General features: G+C 32.7%; 1 protein-coding gene across 1 annotated transcript in view; it reads left to right on the top strand.

The window, feature by feature from the left end:
* The window catches only part of cv-c (RhoGTPase activating protein), a 382,780-nt gene that overhangs the window by 18,499 nt on the left and 342,644 nt on the right, over window positions 1-21,637 (top strand). Inside the window, exon 2 of the mRNA XM_075292001.1 lies at window positions 18,980-19,000. The gene's annotated coding sequence lies outside the window, so the exon portion shown is untranslated. The remainder of the gene's footprint in view (window positions 1-18,979; window positions 19,001-21,637) is intronic.

The raw sequence follows: 21,637 nt of genomic DNA, 5'->3' as shown, positions 1-21,637 counted from the left end.
TATCATCTTGATCTACGGCTGTGCTATTATATTTCGAGATCAAAATTTCCAATTGCGTTAGCCTTCTATAGGATTTTCTAGACGTTGACCGATCTAGACTTTGCAATAGTCTCCAAACGATATTTAGATTTAATGGGCTCTTCGAATTTCTCAAATTGACCGGTCATCTTTACATCATTGCTTTTGCTGGAGTTTCAGAACAATTTTTCATAAAATCGTTGAATTTCCCTATATGCAATTAGCCCTTTTTAAAATTAACGTATGTCCAATAAGTTTATCACAGTTGTAGTGTTAAGTAAATGAATTGTACAAATATCGTAAACGAAGGAACAATTAGAATTGGAAATATGAAATGAAATAACAACAAGTATATACGGCCGTAAGTTCGGCTAGGCCGAATCTTATGTACCCTCCACCATGGATTACGTAGAAACTTCTACGAAAGACTGTCATCCACAATCGAAGTACTTGGGTTGTGGTATCTTAAAACTTCTTAACATCGTTTTCTAAATTGTGAGTTAGTCCATACGTTGTATATATTAGACAAAAAAGTTATGTATAGTTAAGTCTACAAATAATTACGAATCGGTATGGATTTTTTGCACGGTACGTAGAGAGCCAGAATTGAAATATGGGGGTCGCTTATATGGGGGCTATATACAATTATGAACTTGATATGGACCAATTTTTGTGTGATTGGAAATCGATTTATCTGAGGGATATATATAACTATAGACCGATATGGACCTACACGGATGAAAAAGACTGTTTTTCATATGTTTGGCTATAAACATTATATGTTTGGAACACAAATTTTTAAACACAATATTTTTGAGTGCAAGCATATAATGTTCATAAACTAGCATAACATGTTTGGGACATATATGTTAATATGTTAGAACATATTATGTTTGGGGCATAAAATGTTTGTAAATATAATATGCTTGAATGCAAACATATATTAATTTAGAAATAGTCTATAAACATATATGTGTTTAGTAGCTTGGAGCGCTATTTAACAGGGAGCGATATTGAATTAAGTTGGTGGTTGTTGCTTGTTATTACAAAATTAACATTTTATTTTTCCTTGGGCAATTGATCAGCTACTTCTTTGATCCTTACAAACTGTGTGGTCCGCTGTTCGAGTCCCCGTCCGGCAAAAGGTAAAATTAAAATAAAAAAAATCATAAAATTTAATAATTTTTCTACAATGTTTGTATTACAGAAAAAGGTGCTAAGAACTAAAAAATCTCGTGGAAGTGAGAAAGATGTCGGGGAATATACAATTGGGCAGAAACAAAATTTTGAGCATTCAGGTCGAAAACCTATATTGTTAGCACCTATATTACCTGTTTATTTTCATAATTCATTATGATTGTAAATATATAAATAAATAAATAAAATTTTGAGCACAATATTGTTTGGGAGAATTTTTTTAAGCATATAATATTTTTGGGTGCAAAATGCTTCCAAACATATTATATGGTCACATAATAACATATTGTTTTTTGGAAGACAACATTATTGAATTTGGATGCAAAAATACAAAATGTTTGGAACTTAGACTACCCAAACATATATTGTTTAGACCAATATGCTTTCAAACATATTATATATTGGTAGAGATCAAACATATAAATGTTTGGGCAATACCCAAAAATGTATATGCTTGAAGCAAAATATGTTTGGGAGTATATGTTACAGATGCGATTTTTTGTGAGGGTGTAGGTAGGCATGGTTGTTAATGACCATATACTAACACAATGTACCAAATTTCAACTCACTCGGATGAAATTTGCTCCTCCAAGAGGCTCCAAAACCAAATCTCGAGATCGGTTTATATGGGGCTACATATGATTATGGACTGATATAGACCACTTTTGGCATGGTTGTTAAATATCATATACGATCACCAGGTACCAAATTTCAAGCAGATCGGATGAATTTTGCTTCTCCAAAAGGCACCGGAGTTCAAATCTGGGGATCGGTTTATATGGGAGCTATATATAATTATGGACTGATATGAACCAATTCCTGCATGGTTGTTGGATACAATATACTAACATCAAGTACCAAATTTCAACCGAATCGGATGAATTTTGCTCTTCCAAGGGGCTCCGGAGGTCAAATCTAGGGATCGGTTTATATGGGGCCTATATATAATTATGGACCGATTTCGTCCAATTTTTGCATGGGAGTTTGAGGCCATATATTAACACCACGTACCAAATTTCAACTGAATCAGATGAATTTTGGTCTTCCAAGAGGCTCCGGAGGTCAAATCTGGTGATCGGTTTATATGGGGGCTATATATTACAGAGCATCTATTTAAAAACTATCAAATCTCTTACTAAATGCAATCTGAATACGACAGTGCCCAAGAAATACAATTACTGAAAACATCTAGGCTGGACTCTGGTCTAAACGGAATTATAGTATCAAGGTTAGGTGGCAGCCCGATGTATCAAGCTCACTTAGACTATTCAGTCCATTGTGATACCACATTGGTGAACTTCTTTCTTATCACTGAGTGCTGCCCGATTCCATGTTAAGCTCAATGAAAAGGGACCTCCTTTTTATAGCCTAGTCCGAACGGCGTTTCACATTGCAGTGAAACCACTTAGAGAAGCTTTGCAACCCTCAGAAATGTCACCAGCATTACTGAGGTGGCATAATCCATCGCTGAAAAACTTTTTGGTGTTCGGTCGAAGCAGGAATCGAACCCACCACCTGGTGTATGCAAGGCGGGCATACTAACCATTGCACCACGGGGCTCCCATCTATTTAGATACTCTATCAAATCTCTTACTAAATGCAATCTGAATGCGATAATGCCCAAGAAATATTTGATTACTGGGAACATCTAGGCTAGACTCTGGTCTAAACGGAATTATAGTATCAAAATATAACAAACGTTCAACTAGTATTCCTTAATGAAGTCGACCATGAAGAAGTGAAATAGAAATTACTTTACGTTTAACAGTTGGGAATAATACGAACATACGCCGTTTTCTATGAAATTTTAAAGACTAGATTCTACGAATAAATTTTCTCTGCATGCTTGTCAGAAGTACGGCATCTGAACGTTTATGCTCAAGATTCTTCCTCGATCTAAATGTTGTCCTTATTATCTCAACATAATCAGACTTACTTCTTATATTCCAGATATTCTTATTTCTTATATTCCAACGACTGAAAAAAGAGAAGAGTAAAACTGACCAGAACGTTCCAAGAGAAAGGGGAAAAGTAGTCTCTCTAAAAGTTGAATTGATCGGCCACATCAACTACATCACAATCTTTTGCCAAATTGGAAATGTATCAACCAGTCCAGATCGTGCTGGGATGTAACTAAAAACAGAAATGGCAATGAATGTCTTGCAATGTTCATCCCTCAAAATTCTATTCAACATCCTTGAAAACGTCGTTTACCCATCCAATACAGTAATTGGATTAATGTGTGTTCCTTAGTTACTGGAGCATCGCCAGAGTCTATAATCTTCTATGGCATTGGGATCAACTGTTACGTTTTTTGTAAAGTATTCCATAGTTATCCCATTCAAGTTCAACTCTTTACCATTTATCGCTATACTTATTAGTTAGTTCTCCTTTGCAATTGTCAATCCTTTCTCATTTGTATTCATTTCCTCCATTAATTAAACCACCTAAGACATATATATCCTTTTGATATACACATTTTTTCCGGATTCAGCTGCTAATGATGTCCAACAGTTGGTAAGATCTCGTTTAATGATAATTTTTACATTGTTCCCGCAATTTTGATGTAATCAATGATGATAATAAAATTCTATGGACTCATCCTTTTTAGTTGCCTCTTTGGTGTTTACCCCTGTCAGAAAAAAAAGCCACGGAACATTTGCTAAAGTAAAAGCATAATTGTTCCGATTTTTATCTCGATAAATTGGACATATGTTTAAACTATAAAAATAGTTTAACCTCTTGTTCCAATTTCCAGAGAAATAAGTGCATCCTGCATTATAGTGGAAATACAAAACCAGTTGGACTCCCCCCATTTCAAATGAATGTGAAAACAATTACGCAAAGATGTTAAAATGGGGGAGCAACATAACATACGAAAAAAAAGCATCTAAAGCTGGAAGAGCAATCTACCAGCGAAGAAGACTACTTGGAGTTTGTTCTTAAAACAAATAACCAGCTCAAAGAACATCAAAGAGATATAGATCTTAATAGAATTGCAATGCAAAATAATGATGAGGAGAACTGAGGATGATTGTAAACAATTAAGATTGGGAATACATTCAGAAAAAAAATTGTATTCCTCTTTTTCTGCTTAGATTTCAGCCTGTAATGTTTAAAATCTTTGCGTGATACTAATTTCCAGGTCTTTTGGGTAGACACCCACAACAAAGCCCATCCCGTTTGGAATTCTTTGTATATAAGTCTAGCTTATATTCCCAGGAGTCCGTGTTCGCTTTAGAAATTAGTGCTTAAAATTGATAGTCGAACAGGTTTATAATCACTGTTTGTCCGATTTTGTCAATACATCCAAAGAAAATAGATGCAACCTAGCATTAAGAGCCTCTCTAGCTATCTTTTCCCCATTTTGTAAATTAAAAATGTTCAGCGGAGTTATATTTCCTCCCAATAACGATTGTCATTGAATCGGACGTGAAGGTAAGTTATTGTTCTCAAGCATGAGGTTTTGCTGATTATATGGCATAAATGCTCTTGGTACACAGTTTATCACCTCAACTACTGCCTCCTAAGGAAATTTTTTTATGTGAATTAGGTTAGGTATAGTGGCAGCCTGTTATTTCAAGCCCCCGCGATGAAACAACTATCCGTAAATCGACTAAATTGTGGCTTCCGCATAAGAACATTACTATCCAGCAAAAAAAAGAGCTTCCAAAAAAGTAGTTTGGATCCCCAATTTGTGATCCGGAAGTAGTGCAAACTTGAATCATCTCCAATGAATTTTACATGGCCTTGTCATATGATGGAAGTACTACTTTAGAAGTTGTGTCTTCGAATTGCATTTTGCTGGATAAATTAAAACAAAAATCCAATTTCACTTTTAATTTTTATCAGTATTTTTGTTACATTTTTATTTTCTTAACTTCTTCGTTTCCAGCGGGGGTTGAGCCTGCGTCTCTTGGCACCATAACAGAACGCCTTAGCACACTCAGCCACAAACGCCATTGAACACGATGCATCAACATGTCTTCAAATGTTCCCAGCAAAAAAAAAAGCGTCGCCAAAAAAGTAATGAAAATTTTCCTTTTTGGATCCCGACGTGGTGCCCATTAAAAGTATGAAAAAACCAAGTTATAAAAAATTGAATTGAACGAACTTCCTGGGTAGTTAAAATAAAGAACATCATTGGGAGCGCATCTTCTGGAAGTGCTTTTAATGTTGTGCCTTTGGAATAACTTCCAAATTTTTTTGCTGGGTTTGTGATATGAACCTAATATGACACTACGGCATGACATTCTAACTACTTCTTGAGATGTTCTTTTTTTATATTATGAATAAAAAATTAGGAACGCTGGTTCAAATCTCACTAGCGTCAATATTTTTCTAAAAAAAAAAGTTTTTAGTTTGTGTTTTGTTTTCGGCATATATTTTTATATAAATATATTTTTTTCTATAAAAACCAATAAAAATTAAAAATTATCGTAATTTGCAAAACTTTCTCAAAAAAACTTCCATGGATGTGAAAAAGTCAAACGGCACAGGTTCAAATCCCAGCGGGATGCATTTTTTTATTTTTTTACTGTTTTGTTGATTTTCTATTCTTTTTTGCGAAATTTAATTGCCCAAAACTTTAACTTAAAACGGTCTAATTCCGTACTTTCTATGACTTGTCCAAAAGGATTACATCGGAAATGGAAAAAAAAATTGATAGGGGATCCCGGGATGAGCTTTAAAAGAAATGTTTGTGGAACAACTTCCATTTTTGTTACTGGGTACTGATCAGCCATGAGTCGTGAGTTATCGATCGGAATTAGTGGTAATCAGAAGCGGCAATATCTGGGCGGAATAGGTCTTCCCATTTAAGTTTTTTGGGGTTTTGCAACATTTCAACTGATTATTATTGTCCTCTAAGTATTGTGGCTGTTTATCACGCAATGCTAGGCTCAAGCTTTTTTCCATAAATATTCCACTTTGCCGTCTATGTTGAAGAATGAACGGGGTATCCACATGATTTTCTTCTCTTGTAATTGCTTTTCATCGCAAGTATCCTTGCAGAAATCTTTCCTTTATTGCCTATGGTCATATGCTATCTGCTGTCAATCCTGACTAATTGGTGCATCCAATAATAGTATTAATTTAGAATTAATTTCCAATCTGCAAATAAATGGAATAAATTTAATTTCAAAGTAAAAACAATTTTAAAAAATTTTCTTTTTCCATTTTTCATGTATGAAACATATCAAATTTCAATATGACTTTTATAAATAAAGTCACCATATTTTATCGAACCTGTTTATGCTATTCACGTAACTTCAACACTATTCTACCTAAGAGAGAATATACAAACTGTGATTTTCTTTCTTTCTCTCTCCTATTTCAAAAATTGTTTAGGCTATTCATCTGACTGACTCACCTCTATTCTGCATAAGAGAGGATATAAAAGCTGTGATTCCCTTTATCTCTCTCTCTCTCTTTGTTTAATTTCAAATACTTGTTTCCTAGTTTGGTAATATTTCCTATTTCTCTTTGAGTATATTAAAGGGACTCTCTCTCTCTCTCTTTGATCTCATTGAAATGCACTTGCTCCCTTGTTTTCTAATATTTCTCTTGGTGTATATTAAGAGGACGAGATGAAACTTCAACATACTGCAAGTATCATCAGCATATCACCAACCCCCTTCCAGCCCCCACTCTCACAACCACCAATGATCAGGATCTTCATGATGCCACAGATGATTGTGTTTTGGATGTTGTGTGTTGCTGATGCAGATGACGGATAAAGTCAATGGTCATTGAATTTACTCAAAAGAAATAGAGAACAACAAACAGCGATGATGACGATGGCGAGGCTGATGACGGCTACAAACAACACAGCTGATATTGAATATTGTTTGTATAAGGACAAAATGATTATATGCCCGCGACTGGCCTAGGTTAGGCATGACTGGCTTCGTTTGGTTAGCCAGCTAGCTGGCTGGCTGGTATGTGGCAGAAAACTTGAAAACATCTTTACAATCAGAGATATAAATCTTATGAATTAACCAGATGAACAACGACACAAACATGAGAAGGCAAAACTACAAAACAACAACACCAATAATACCAACAATGACAACAACAACAAATTTCAAAATGCTTAGAAACAAGAGGCGCGCGAGCGCACTCAAGTTAACAATTCTTAGATTTCTATAGGCATCATATTTACAAGTTTATATTTGTGCTAACAAGATGCTGACTTCATTGGCCTGCCACCTGCCCCCTCTCTGCATGTACCCTACCTCATATACCTCACCAACATATTGCATGCAATCTCTAAGATGATATTCAATTGGAAGTATATAGAATTCTAAAAGGGTGATGGGTGTGTGTGGGGGGGGGGGGGGGGGGGGGAACAAACAAAATGATTACAAGCACACATATGCGCAATAGCTATCGCATTGAGTCTGAGATGCAATTGAAATAAAATAAAAATGTTTTTTTGATCTTCTATAAAAGATCTTATTTTGCTTTAACAAGAAAAGAACAACAAAAACAACAACAAGAATAACAATATTAGCGACATCACCAACATTGCAACGCCTCATATTAATATGGTTTGCTTAAGTAGCAACATCAGCTGGACAAGCAATCTCTAACATATACAGTGGGCTACAAATATGAATTTGTGTTGAGTAATTTTGTCAATAGATGTCATTGGAGTCGTTTATTTCCAGTGCTGAAAAAGATGCAAGTTTGAATATCAATTAAATAAAAATAAATAAGCAAATTCAGAGATGTCGAAATAAGATCACATCTGTTTAAAAATGAATGAATATAATGAAGAAATTTTTTATTGGTAGCTCACATTAAAAATGCTTGATCAATAATCAATCAATCGAAATACTTTCCATCAATAGCCACTACATGTATCTTTCTGGATACCGCACGACTTGTCTTTTGGACTAAATCCGCGAAGCTAACAAATGTTTGGTTTTCTAATAAGAACGAAAATCCTAATAAGAACGAAAGCATCATTGATCGAAACAAGTCAAATCAGAAGAAGCAATATGGTGGATGAGGTAGAACTTCCTATTAGCGGATTCCGAACGGCACTCTTATAAACCTACGAAACCTATTTAGACAACATTTCTTTAAAGTAATGAAATTTTAATGAAGAAAAAATTTATAATATTTTATTCAATTTTTTTTTTTAATTTAGGAACCCAGGAAAAAATGTAGAAGTTGTTCCACAAACATTTCTTTTAAAGTGCATCCCGGAATCCCCCATAAATTTTTTCCACTTCCGATGCAGGTTTTTTGGACAAGTCTACCAATTTTTTTTTTTAAAGCGCATCCCGGTATCCTCTATCCATTTTTTCCACATCCGATTCAGTCCTCTTGAAAAAGTCCTAGAAAGTACGGAATTAGGCCGTTTTAAGTGAATATTAAAGTTTTGTGAAGTTAAATTTCGCATCAATTTTTTCCACTTCTGATGCAGTTTTTTTTTTTTTTTTGATAAGTCTACAAAAATTTCTTTTAAAACGCATCCCGGGATCCCCTATCCATTTTTTCCACTTCCGATTTAGTCCTCTTGAACAAGTCCTAGAAAGTATGGAATTAGGCCGTTTTAAGTCAAAATTAAAGTTTTGGGCAATTAAATTTCGCAAAAAACAAATAGAAAATCAATAAAAGAAAGTAAAAAAAAAAATAAATAAAAAAAATCATCCCCTGGGCTGTTTGACCTTTTCCGATCCATGGAAGTTCTTTTGAGAAGGTTTTGTAAATGACAATAATTTTTATTTTTTTTGTTGATTTTTAAAGGAAAAAATATATTTATACAGATATATGCCAAAAAAAAAAAAAAAAATAAAAACGATGACATAAAAAAATGCCGCTAGTGTGATTTGAACCAGCTTTCTTTAGTTTTTCATTCATAATAATAAAGAACATCTCAGTAAGTAGTTAGAATGTCATGCCGTGGTGTCATATTAGGTTCATATCACAAACATTTGAAAAGACATTTTGATGCATCGTATTCAATGGCGTTTGTGGCTGAGTGTGCTATGGCGTTCTGTTATAAAGCCAACAGACCCAGGTTCAAATCCCGGTGGAAGCGAAGAAGTTTTTCAATTTGTAAAAATTAGATAATAAGAAAAACAAAAGAATCCAAAAATGGAGCATTTCCGTCCTATGATAAGGTCATTTAAAATTCATTGGAGATGATCCAAGTTTGCACTACTTCAGGATCACATATTGGGGGCCAAACTACTTTTTTGGAAGTTATTTGTTTGCAGCGAAATGTAGGTCCCTCCGTTAAAGTTATATGTATTTGAATTAAGACAAATTCTCCCTAAAGTAAAGAAAAATATTTGTAATTTAAGGAAATCGTTTATTAATTATGTAGAATATTGAATATTTATATTTAAGATAAAAACGCTTCAAATAAAGGCGAAAATTTTTTGAAGATTCTGTATCATGGTTAAAGTTTTTTTTTTTTTTTATTTAAGAAACCCATTTTTACTGTGAAGTATCTGTTGTAATTTGGATGTTTTGAGATGTATATCCTAATTTTAATTTAAGTGATCCTATATTTACAGCAACATATGCCCCTTAATTTTTTTTCGTTTTATGAAGCCGCATCTTTGACTCGGAATTAATACCAAAATCCTCAAGAAAAGGTCAAAATCTTTGGATCCAAGTAAAATTGTTTTATGAGTGTATTTATAGGCTCTATAAATCTCATTATCGAATTTTTGTTCCCTTTTTGTGATACATCAACAAAGTTATTCATGTTGAAATAAATGCTAGTTTAAAAATCCTAATTATAGCAAAAAATGTTTTTTTTTTAATTAAAAAAAAACTTTTAACCAAAGTTGCAAAATCTTCATAATAGGTATTAGTCTATTTATGAAGTTTTTTTGTGTTTACTTCAAAAAAATTTAATATCTCAGTTAATTTAAGGATGATCTTCTAAATAAGTCTTAGACTCTTTTTTAAGTTTTTTTATCTTTAATTAAAAGATTCAATATCTCATTTAATTTAGAGATGATTTCTTTAAATCAAAAATGTTTTACTTTGAATTTAGGATACGAATTTCAAAGATTAGTGTGCCGAATTTAAAGAAAACAATTGATAAAGCAAAGATTGTGATTTTGCTCAATTTTAAACAAATGTGTCCCTTAACATTGTGTAAAGTTAGGTTAAAAAATAATCGTTCATATTAGGTTAATATTTTCATCAGTGTAGATATGATAAAAAGGAGCCATAGGGATCCATAACAAAAATATGCGTGCATTGGATCATACAATCACAAAGGATTTGCCACGGTGTTTCATTGTCAGCAAGAAGCTTTGGCCAAAGCAAACATTAGCATTAAAATCAACAACATTTTCAACGACATAATGTTGCTTACACAGAAAACTATCAACAATCTGTGGCTGCATACAACATACTTACCCTCACACAATTTTTCAAGTGAAATTAAGAAAACAAAAACCAAAAAAAAAAACTACAAGGACTAGGCTAACAAAATACCTAAGAAATAATATAGATTCATAGTGGTGGTAGGTAGATTTTTTTTTTGTTCTATAAAAAACAAACCAAGAGTAGATTGCAGATTTTAATTCCAAAGACATGAGTAGACAAGGAAAATGCTTGTTAAAGCACCAAACCATGTAGATTTCATTAGAGATACAACTTAAGTTTATGGTCTAAACTATCACAATCTACCAGCCTATCCGTCGTTTTGTCCGTCTGTCCATCCATCCGCCTGTCTTTCTTTTTGTTTTTGCTTTTCGCAAAAGGGTTTAAGCAGCCAGCATAGTTTTCTCTATAATAGGTGCTGTAACAGGCTTTTGGTGCAAGGGATCTATTTGTATCACCTAGGTATGGTAGCCACCATGAAAGAGAAGGACTTATCCACTTAGTTCCTATGGTTGGTGTATGGACCTTCATAATCTCTCAATAAAATCATTGGTTTTTATGACACCTCTTTGCTGGTGTCATGGTGGAGATAATGCCTTCTATGTTTTACTGCAGATGAAGTGCGTAAACTTTGTTCTAAATAGAGACGATTGCAGTTGCTGAGATCCTTTAATAAAGTAATTTAAGAACAATTTTTGATTTTTTTTTTGTTTCAATTTAAAGCATTAAAGATTGGAGGAAAATTGTATTCAAAGCAAAAACCTAAGTGGTTTCACAATATATGGTTAGTTTTTATTGGTAATAACTTTGCAAGGTGGTAAGAGCTTACAATATTTTTATACCGTTTTGTCGTTAGATTTGATTATTTCTTGATAATTATTTTTAAGAATTGATTCTTAAAAAAAAAAATAAACAAAATTAACACAATTGAATTTTCATTTAGAGTAGAAACCGAAATGCTAGAAAATATTAATAAAATGGGTTATTTTTACACAGAAAAACAAAATATTTTTATTCTTCAATGAAATAATCTAAATTTATATATAAAATGTCTTCAATGACATAAATATGGAATCATCGAATTAGTCAAACAGTTAATATATCTGATTAAAAAATTAACTGAAAAAATTTGTCTTTCAATTTAAAAAGATATTAAATTAATTAAATTTTTAATTGCATTTTTTTTTAATCGATTATTGTTTTGGAAAAACTTTGGTGATATTTTTTTTTTAATCCAATAAATTTTTACTTATAATGTCTTCAATCAAAGAATCAATTAGTCACTTAAAAACTTAATAGATCCGGTTAAACATTCATTGAAAGAATTACATTTTGTGATTTATCTCTGGTTTAATTAAAACAATTTTTGAATCCATTAAATTTTTAATTGGATATTCTTTTTAATTCAATTATAATTTTAATTGGAAAAATCTTTGGTGATATTTTTATGTAAAGTGAGTCTGATATACGTTAGGCATACTTTCAGGCTTACAAAAGTATTTTGATCTATTTCAGTCAGAAATAAAAGTATTCGAAATTTAATTCAAACGTCATTGTTGGTTAATCTTTTAATGCTGGAGAATTAAAATGCGAATAACTCATTTGCAACTAGTACCATTACTCGTTAGCATGATACTGGCGGTATTGCAACGCATCTTAAAAAAAATGGATGAAAACAACGGCAACAACAACAAGTATATACGGCCGTAAGTTCGGCCAGCCAGAATCTTATGTACCCTCCACCATGGATTGCGTAGAAACTTCTACGAAAGAATGTCATCCACAAATTTCTACTCACATGGTTGTTAAATATCATATACTACCACCACGTACCAAATTTCAACCAGATCGGATGAATTGTGCTTCTCCAAAAGGCACCGGAGGTCAAATCTGGCGATCGGTTTATATGGGAGCTATATATTATTATGGACTGATAGGAACCAATTCCTGCATGGTTGTTGGATACCCTATACTAACATCACGTACCAAATTTCAACCGAATGGGAAGAATTTTGCACTTCCAAGGTGCTCCGGAGGTCAAATCTGGGGATCGGTTTACATGGGGCCTATATATAATTATGGACCGATATCGACCAATTTTTGCATGGGTGTTTGAGGCCATATATTAACATCACGTACCAAATTTCAATTGAATCAGATAAATTTTGGTCTTCCAAGAGGCTCCGGAGGTCAAATCTGGCTACCGGTTTATATGGGGGCTATATATAATTATGGACCGATAAGGACCAATTTTTGCATGGTTGTTAAAGACCATATACTAACACCATGTACCAAATTTCAGCCGGATCGGATGAAATTTGCTTCTCTTAGAGGATCCGCAAGCCAAATCGGGGGATCGGTTTATATGGGGGCTATATATAATTATGGACCGATGTGAACCAATTTTTGCATGGTTGTTAGAGACCATATACTAACACCATGTACCAAATTTCAGCCGGATCGGATGAAATTTGCTTCTCTTAGAGGCTCCGCAAGCCAAATCGGGGGATCGGTTTATATGGGGGCTATATATAATTATGGACCGATGTGAACCAATTTTTGCATGGTTGTTAGAGACCATATACTAACACCATGTACCAAATTTCAGCCGGATCGGATGAAATTTGCTTCTCTTAGAGGCTCCGCAAGCCAAATCGGGGGATCGGTTTATATGGGGGCTATATATTATTATGGACCGATGTGGACTAATTTTTGCACGGTTGTTAGATATCATATACTAACACCATGTACCAAATTTCAGCCGGATCGGATGAAATTTGCCTCTCTTAGAGGCCTCGCAAGCCAAATTTGGGGGTCCGTTTATATGGGGGCTATACGTAAAAGTGGACCGATATGGCCCATTTGCAATACCATCCGACCTACATCAATAACAACTACTTGTGCCAAGTTTCAAGTCGATAGCTTGTTTCGTTCGGAAGTTAGCGTGATTTCAACAGACGGACGGACGTACATGCTCAGATCGACTCAGAATTTCACCACGACCCAGAATATATATACTTTATGGGGTCTTAGAGCAATATTTCGATGTGTTACAAACGGAATGACAAAGTTAATATACCCCCCATCCTATGGTGGAGGGTATAAAATTGGTCCGAAAGTGAAAGCCAGATTTGATCGAAATCCACATCTCATTGGCAGAAAATTTGCTCGTGATCTGGATATATTGCAAGAACGGATGCCACGTATATTAAAAAATGAGCTTGAACTGAACTCGTTCAAGTCCCAAAAAATATAAGAGCTCACATTTCGGCCGTAGATCATGGACTCTTCAACAGGACTACGTATCAACTAAGAATGGCTTACCTCTTAATGGTCGCAAAAATTTCCGGATCCTAATCCGTTGGACTTTAATGCATGGGGCGTTTTGAAGAGTATGTTTGGCACTAAAAAATACCAAAGTGTCGATCATCTTAAACCGGCGCTTCCCCGAGAAGGGGCCAAAATACCGAAAAGTTACTTGCGTCCATTATTCACTATTCAGTTCATTTTGACTCTCTCTTATAACGTAGGCTCTTAATGTGAAAACTCTTAGATAGGCTTTAAAATCACTTAAAGCCATTTGAGCATTTGAAACTTTGCTCCGGCAACCATTTCTTTACTATTTTGTAAGTAATCTTAAGTTTGCAGTCTTGTTGAAAAGCAACTTGCTGTTCAAGGTAGACGCAAAACCTTCACAAAGGTAGGGTAGGGATTGCAAAATATCAAGGTAGTCTCCTTTTTTCATGATTCTTTATTATTAACCAGCGGCCAAGTGTTCCGCCATTCCCATACAATGAGTATTCCCACTCCATGTTTAACGGTATGCTTGACATGGTGTTTTTGAAGACAAGGTCACTACCAGTAATATTCTGAGGTCGTTACCAGTAATGTTCTTTTGTATCGAATCGAACTCTGTTTATTTTTGTTTCATGTGACCCTATAACTTATTTCTAGTGGTCAATGGTCCATTTTTTTTTAACCTAACTAGACATTTTCTATTTCATAAAGATTGCAAAAAGTGCAAACATGCACTCGGTTTTGCTCCCCACTGTATTTCTTTGATTAAAAGTGTTTTCACTTGACCAAAAGTTGACAAAACTGTGGGAAAGGCGTTTTGTTCTTAGATTTAGGTGATTCGACTGTCTCGGAATCAATACCAAAATAATGTAAGTAAAGATAAACCATGGTGGCTTCCAACGTCAACAATAATAATAGCATTTTTTATTCTGATTATAAATCTCGATTATAAAGGAAATGGAAAACTTATATTATCTCGAAAAATTCTATATATCACCTCACATATTATCCTAAGATGTAGGGTATAACATATGATTTTCATATGATGTTTCATTTTCAAACGAGATCTTTAATGACTATTTCTTTAATTCCTTTTGTCAAGGTTAAAATCTCCCTCGTAAAATATTCAACCTTGTAATAAAATACCTTTAACGATCAACCAGGAAAAAACACTTGTTTCCTTCTCTAGCTTCTAAAATTACAAAGACCTTAAATTATGATGCACGAATTGCTGCCGCAGCCGTTGCCGATACTTATCACCACAATCATCTATCCAAAGAAAATTCCTTTTCGTAGCTGCTGCTGCTGCTGCCATGAACAAGTGTCCTTTATGGAAGTGTGAAAAAAAAGGATGCATGTTTCTGATAGTAGAATTTTTATGGTTGCTTAACATGCATTTTATAACCGCATAAATTTTACCAGAAGTGGCAGCAAGAAAATATTTATGAGCATTTCGTCTGTTTTTATTTCAAGGATAGAAAATTATGTTTGTTCAGAATTGTTAATGGTTAGTTAGCAATAGCCATAGTGATTTCATAGTTTTAATAGGGTAATAGTAATTAATTTTGAACCATAAAGTGAAATATGATTCCTATCCAGTCGTAAATTTTTTTTGAAGTAAAGATAAAAATGTATTGTATGACTAATAGGCAAGTTGAAAATCGCGGGTAATGTGGAGCTATATTAAAAAATTAAAATAAATAATTTTCAAAAAAATAATATAATTAAAAAATGTGGCACAATATGCCAAAAAAGTGTCACAAAACTGTATTAGGTGGCACAAAATCAATTACGTATGGAAACCAGGGCTCTGGAGTCGGAATCTGAATATTTTTCTAGAGTAGGAATCAAAAATTTTGCCCGACTCATTCTGGTCCATCCAAAATTTAAAAAAACACTTCATATTTTTGTAACTAATCAATCTTTGATATAGCCCTACATAAACCGATTTTCTTGAGGTTATAGGAGATCCCATATTCATAAGATTTGACTAAAATTTGGACCAAATAGACCAAAAAATAATATTATTTGTTTTATTACTTTTTTTTTTTTTAAATACGCCAATTTTTTATATGGCACCATAGTCCGAGCAGCATTTTTTGTGTGTTTCTACTGTCAAACAGTCGAATTTAGCTACAACGTGTGGCAATCACGGGTGCCACAATTGGTACAATTCTACCAAAACTGATGGATTTTTTTCTTGATATTTTGGTAGACTTTGCATAATATTCATACCCAACTAAGAGGTAGTTCACAAAATTGTCTATAGAAAAAAAAAATTTGACAAAATTTTCTATAGAAATCAAATTCTTAAAACAATTTCTGCAGAAATCAAATTCTGAAAAAAATGAAATAAAATTTTGACAAAATTTTCTATAGAAACAAAATTTTGACAAAATTTTTTATAGAAATAAAATTTTGACAAAATTTCGTATAGAGATAAAATTTTTATAAAATGTTCTATAGAAATAAAATTTTGACAAAATTTTATAGAGAAATTAAATTTTGATAAAATTTTTTATAGAAATAAAATTCTGAAAAAAAATTCTATAGAAAGAAAATTTTGACAAAATTTTCTATAGAAAATTTTCTATAGAAATAAAATTTTGACAAAATTTTCTATCGAAATAAAATTTTGACAAAATTTTCTATAGAAATGGGAGCCACCGTGGTGCAATGGTTACCATGACCGCCTTGCATACACAAGGTCGTGGGTTCGATTCCTGCTACGACCGAACACCAAAAAGTTTTTCAGCGGTGGATTATCCCACCTCAGTAATGCTGGTGACATTTCTGAGGGCTTCAAAGCTTCTCTAAGTGGTTTCACTGGAATGTGGAACGCCGTTCGGACTCGGCTATAAAAAGGAGGTCCCTTGTCATTGAGCTTAACATGGAATCGGGCAGCACTCAGTGATAAGAGAGAAGTTCACCACTGTGGTATCACAATGGACTGAATAGTCTAAGTGAGCCTGATACATCGGGCTGCCACATAACCTAACCTAACCTAACCTTCTATAGAAATAAAATTTTGACAAAATTTTCTATAGAAATAAAATTTTGACAAAATTTTCTATACAAATAACATTTTGTACAATTTTCTACAGAAATAAAATTTGGAAACATTTTTATGTAGAAAGTAAAATGTGGCAAAATTTTCTATAAAAATCAAAATTTAACAAAACTTTCTCAAGAAATAAAATTTTGACAAAATTTTATATAGAAATAAAATTTTGACAAAATTTTCTAGAGAAATTAAATTTTGACAAAAATTTTTAAATAAATACAATTTTGACAAAATTTTCTACAGAAATAAAATTTTGACAAAATTTTCTATAGTAATAAAATTTGGCAAAATTTTTTATACAAATAAAAATTTCATAAAATTTTCTATACAAATAAAATTTAGTAACAATTTTCTACAGAAATAAAATTTGGAAACATTTTTCTATAGAAATAAATTTTTTTACAAAATTTTCTATAGAAATAAAATTTAACAAAATTTTCTATAGAAATAAAATATTTTACAAAATGTTCTATAGAAATACATTTTTTTACAAAATTTTCTATAAAAGAAAAATTTTTGACAAAATTTTCTATGGAAATGAAATTTTGACAAAATTTTCTATGGAAATGAAATTTTGACAAAATTTTCTATAGAAATAAAATTTTGACAAAATTTTCTATAGAAATAAAATTTTGACAAAATTTTCTTTAGAAATAAAATTTTGACAAAATTTTCTATAGAAATAAAATTTTGACAAAACTCTATAGAAATAAAATTTTGACAAAACTTTCTATAGAAATAAAATGTTGACAAAATTTTCTATAGAAATAAAATTTTCACAAAATTTTCTGTAGAAATAAAATATAGAAATAAAATTTTGACAAAATATTCTAGAGAAATAAAATTTTCACAAAAGTTTCTGTAGAAATAAAATATAGAAATAAAATTTTGACAAAATATTCTTGAGAAATAAAATTTTGACAAAATATTCTTGAGAAATAAAATTGTGACAAAATATTCTATAGAAGTAAAATTTTGACAAAATTTTCTAGAGAAATTAAATTTTGACAAAATTGTAAATTTTGTTTTGTAAAATTTTCTCCAAATTTTGGTAAATTTTTTTTTGGCTGGAGTGGCAACCGTGGTGGGCATACAAAATTATAGACACGTCGATTTAGATTTATGTATAACTGGAAAAAGTACGCCTATAAAATTTCGCACAAAGTTTGCCCTTTAAATATACTCGACTCTGGCCAATATTAGCATTTTCTTGCTTTTTCTATTTAAAAATCAACACCCATCTAAACTGATTCCAGGATTTTATTTCCTAATTATTTGGAAGCCGAATGATTTGTTCACAACTTTGGGTTTTTGTTTTCGTGTCTTATACTATAGAATACAAATGGGGAGAGTTATTAAACTGGGATTTAGTTAAATTACCCGAAGTCGACTACGGAGTTGGAGTCGAGCAAAATTGGCTAAACTCCCCATCCTAGATGAAACCAGTAGGAATTTTTAGATCATAATGACTCAATGGCATCCTGAGTCTATTTGAACAATTCCGTCTGCGTAATTCCCTGAATTCTTGTCTTTCGATATTTTCCTTTTTGATAGATCACAAAGTCTTGCATAAAATTCTATCTAATTTATATTGCTTCAAAATTCCTTAAGTTATAATAGATCAAAATGTGACAATAGTTTACAGATTATACACTTCTCTTACTCATTTGATATTTAAAGGTGTGGACAATTTATACATGTGTACATTGTATATTTTCATCATCGTCATAATATATTTCCATTTTTAAGCCTATAGACAGCAACTTTATGGTCTTTTAGACCAAATGGCGTCTGCAACACAACTTCGCGTTACCTTAGGTATGCAACAAAGTTCTTAAAATGCACAGTCAATGTATCATAATTTTAAGATTTTTGTCAAAAGTGATTAAAGCAAAACTCTATAAAATATTGTAGTTTTTGTACGTAGTATTCAGGTAGATTTTAATATCCATATATGCATAAATAAATGTAATATTACACTAAAACAGGTATAAGCATATGTAAATTCTGATATATGTATTTTTTCTTTTTTTTTACTTACAGTTCAAGTAACCATCTATTCTGGTAAGTTCTTCGTTTATCATTGCATTTTACTTAGGCTTAAGAAGATGTGTAAACAAAAATTGTGGGTAAGTTAAATTAATCCTTTCGTTTGTAACCGTAAAATCACAATACTTTGAAGAAAAGAAACTATATGAAGTGATTTTTTAGGGCTAAACAATAATGACTTAACGTACTAACAGACAGCAAAAATCTCACAATACGTGCTATGAAAAATTTACAACGCTAGCATCAGCTGTTTATTTTATTTTATATATAACTCAGCGAAATGTCTTTAAAGGATCCTAAAACTTTTAATTTACAATTTTTATAAACCGAAAATTTTAAACCGTTCTCATTCTATCCGTCCGTCCACTAAAATCTGTCCAAATTGCGAAAGAATCATGATATTTCGTTTGTCTTCCTCTGGTCTCTTCATCTACTGCCATTCCTTAAGGGCAACTTCTCCTCAATGTAAAGAAAAACTTTCGTGTATTTTAATTTTGTCCGTGTTTTTTTTTAATTTTCTGATGTTTTAAATTTTCACAAATTTGTCTTTCGTCCACACGGTAATTTGAACCGCGGACCATAGGGCCATGTAGATCTTATTGTCATCAACAAACAATTATCTCTATACTCATCAACGCACAAGCAATGCATACAGTCATTCAGTTCTATTTATAGACTTAATTGTTGAACACACACAAGCTGATGTAAAGAAACTTTATTTAAGGAAAACAAGCAACCCCTCTCTTACAAACGATGTACCAAACACAAATGTTTGAAACGCACATATATCACTTTTAAATATACAGGGTGACTGATATGTAATGCAACAAAGTAAAGCGATGTACTTGTTTTAATTGTTGAACATTGTTGAACACACACAAGCTGATGTAAAGAAACTTTATTTAAGGTAAACAAGCCATTCCTCTCTTACAAACGATGTACCAAACACAACGCACATACATCACTTTTACATATATAGGGTGACTGACATGTAATGCAACACAGTAAAGCGCTGTACTTGTTTTAATTTTATTATTCAAAAGCAAAAAAATTTTGAAAATAATATTAAATTTTAGAATCAGTTTAGAGTTGTGTGGCTACCATTGGCATGAACTATGGTCTTCAAGCGGCCGATAAAGCCATCACCCGATTTACAATATTTTGACCAATTCTTGGCCAAGCGCCGTCCATGCCTTGATATTTTTTGGCGACAATCTTACTCTCCCAGGTATAAAAGTACAACGAATAGAGATTCGAAGATTTTGGTGGCCTTTGTGCGGTAGAAAGGAGAAATGTAATATCTTTTTTATGCCATTTTTGGTTGACGCTTGCTGAGTCCTGCGGCCGTAATGTTTTTTTCCCAGGGCTTCAATTCTGTTTAGAAAAGTTCTCTATAATATTCGGCATTTATTTTGACCCTACGGTCGTTAAATACAAGCGAGCTGCGGCCATTGTTGGTTACGGAGGCCCACATCATTATCATTGGGGGCTTTTGGCATCTATTGGTCAATCGAAGGTGTACATTTTCAGTTTGTTCACACCTATTTTGTTTGTTCACATTCATAGAAAACATCATAAACAGCGTGCACGTTTCAAAACGATCCGTTCATGAAAGTGAGTCTACACACCTATGGTGTCAAACTGAGGAGAGACGGTGTCAATCTGTCAACGATAAAATGACACCATGTGATGTCAAAACTACAGCACGTTTTAATGATCTGAAAACGTAATGGTTACGAATTTATAAAAACAAATTCCTCTACCGTGACTCGAACCTGGATTCTCTGCTCCATACGCTTTAACAGTCGCCTTAACAGACGAAGTTGTCATAAAAATTTCTAACGAATATTTTAAGACTTTAGCCATGGCCAAAGAAAACCGAAGGCCGTTCAAGAAAATGTGAACGACCGTTGACGAAACCGTGAACATACCGTTTTTAATTTTTCGTGAACGTTTCCGTTTCTTTTTGTTACCGTCCGATCACAATTTTGGAACGTATTTTTTTCTATTAAGGCACAAAGTGCTCAATTTGAAATGACTTCCCATTGAAGTGAACCGAATTCGGTAAGTGCTCCTTGGACATTTTTAGTCTTACTATTTGGTTACATCGGTGACCTCTTTGGAACTTCAATAATGGCTTTAGTCCAATCTCATTTTTTAATATTTGTTGCTCACGAACTGAATAGCTTTATTTCGGAATACAATACATCCTGTTTTTTTTTTTTTTAATTTGTAAACAATAAAAAAGCTGTCACTGGAAATTTGGTATGTGATGTCAGTATATGCTCTCTAATAACCATGCAAAAATTGGTCTGTATCGGTCCAAAATTATATATATATAAAATTACCGTCCGTTCACGATTTTGGAACGTAATTTTTTCTATTAGGGAACAAACTGCTCAATTTGAAATGGCTTCCCGTTGAAGAGAACCGAATTCGGTAACTGCTCCTTGGATCTTTTCAGTCTTGCTATTTGGTTACATCAGTGACCTCTTTGGAACTTCAATAATGACTTTAGTCCAATCTCATTTTTCAATATTTGTTGCTCACGAACTGAATAACTTTATTTCGGAATACAAAAAAAAATTGTTTGTTTTTTTTTTTTTTTTAAATTTGTAAACAATAAAAAAGCTGTCACTGGAAATTTGGTAT

Source organism: Haematobia irritans, chromosome 1, assembly GCF_050003625.1.
Source record: "Haematobia irritans isolate KBUSLIRL chromosome 1, ASM5000362v1, whole genome shotgun sequence".
Classification (NCBI taxonomy): domain Eukaryota; kingdom Metazoa; phylum Arthropoda; class Insecta; order Diptera; family Muscidae; genus Haematobia; species Haematobia irritans.
Note: the sequence above shows the minus strand (reverse complement) of the source record. Positions and strands in the feature narration are given on the sequence as shown.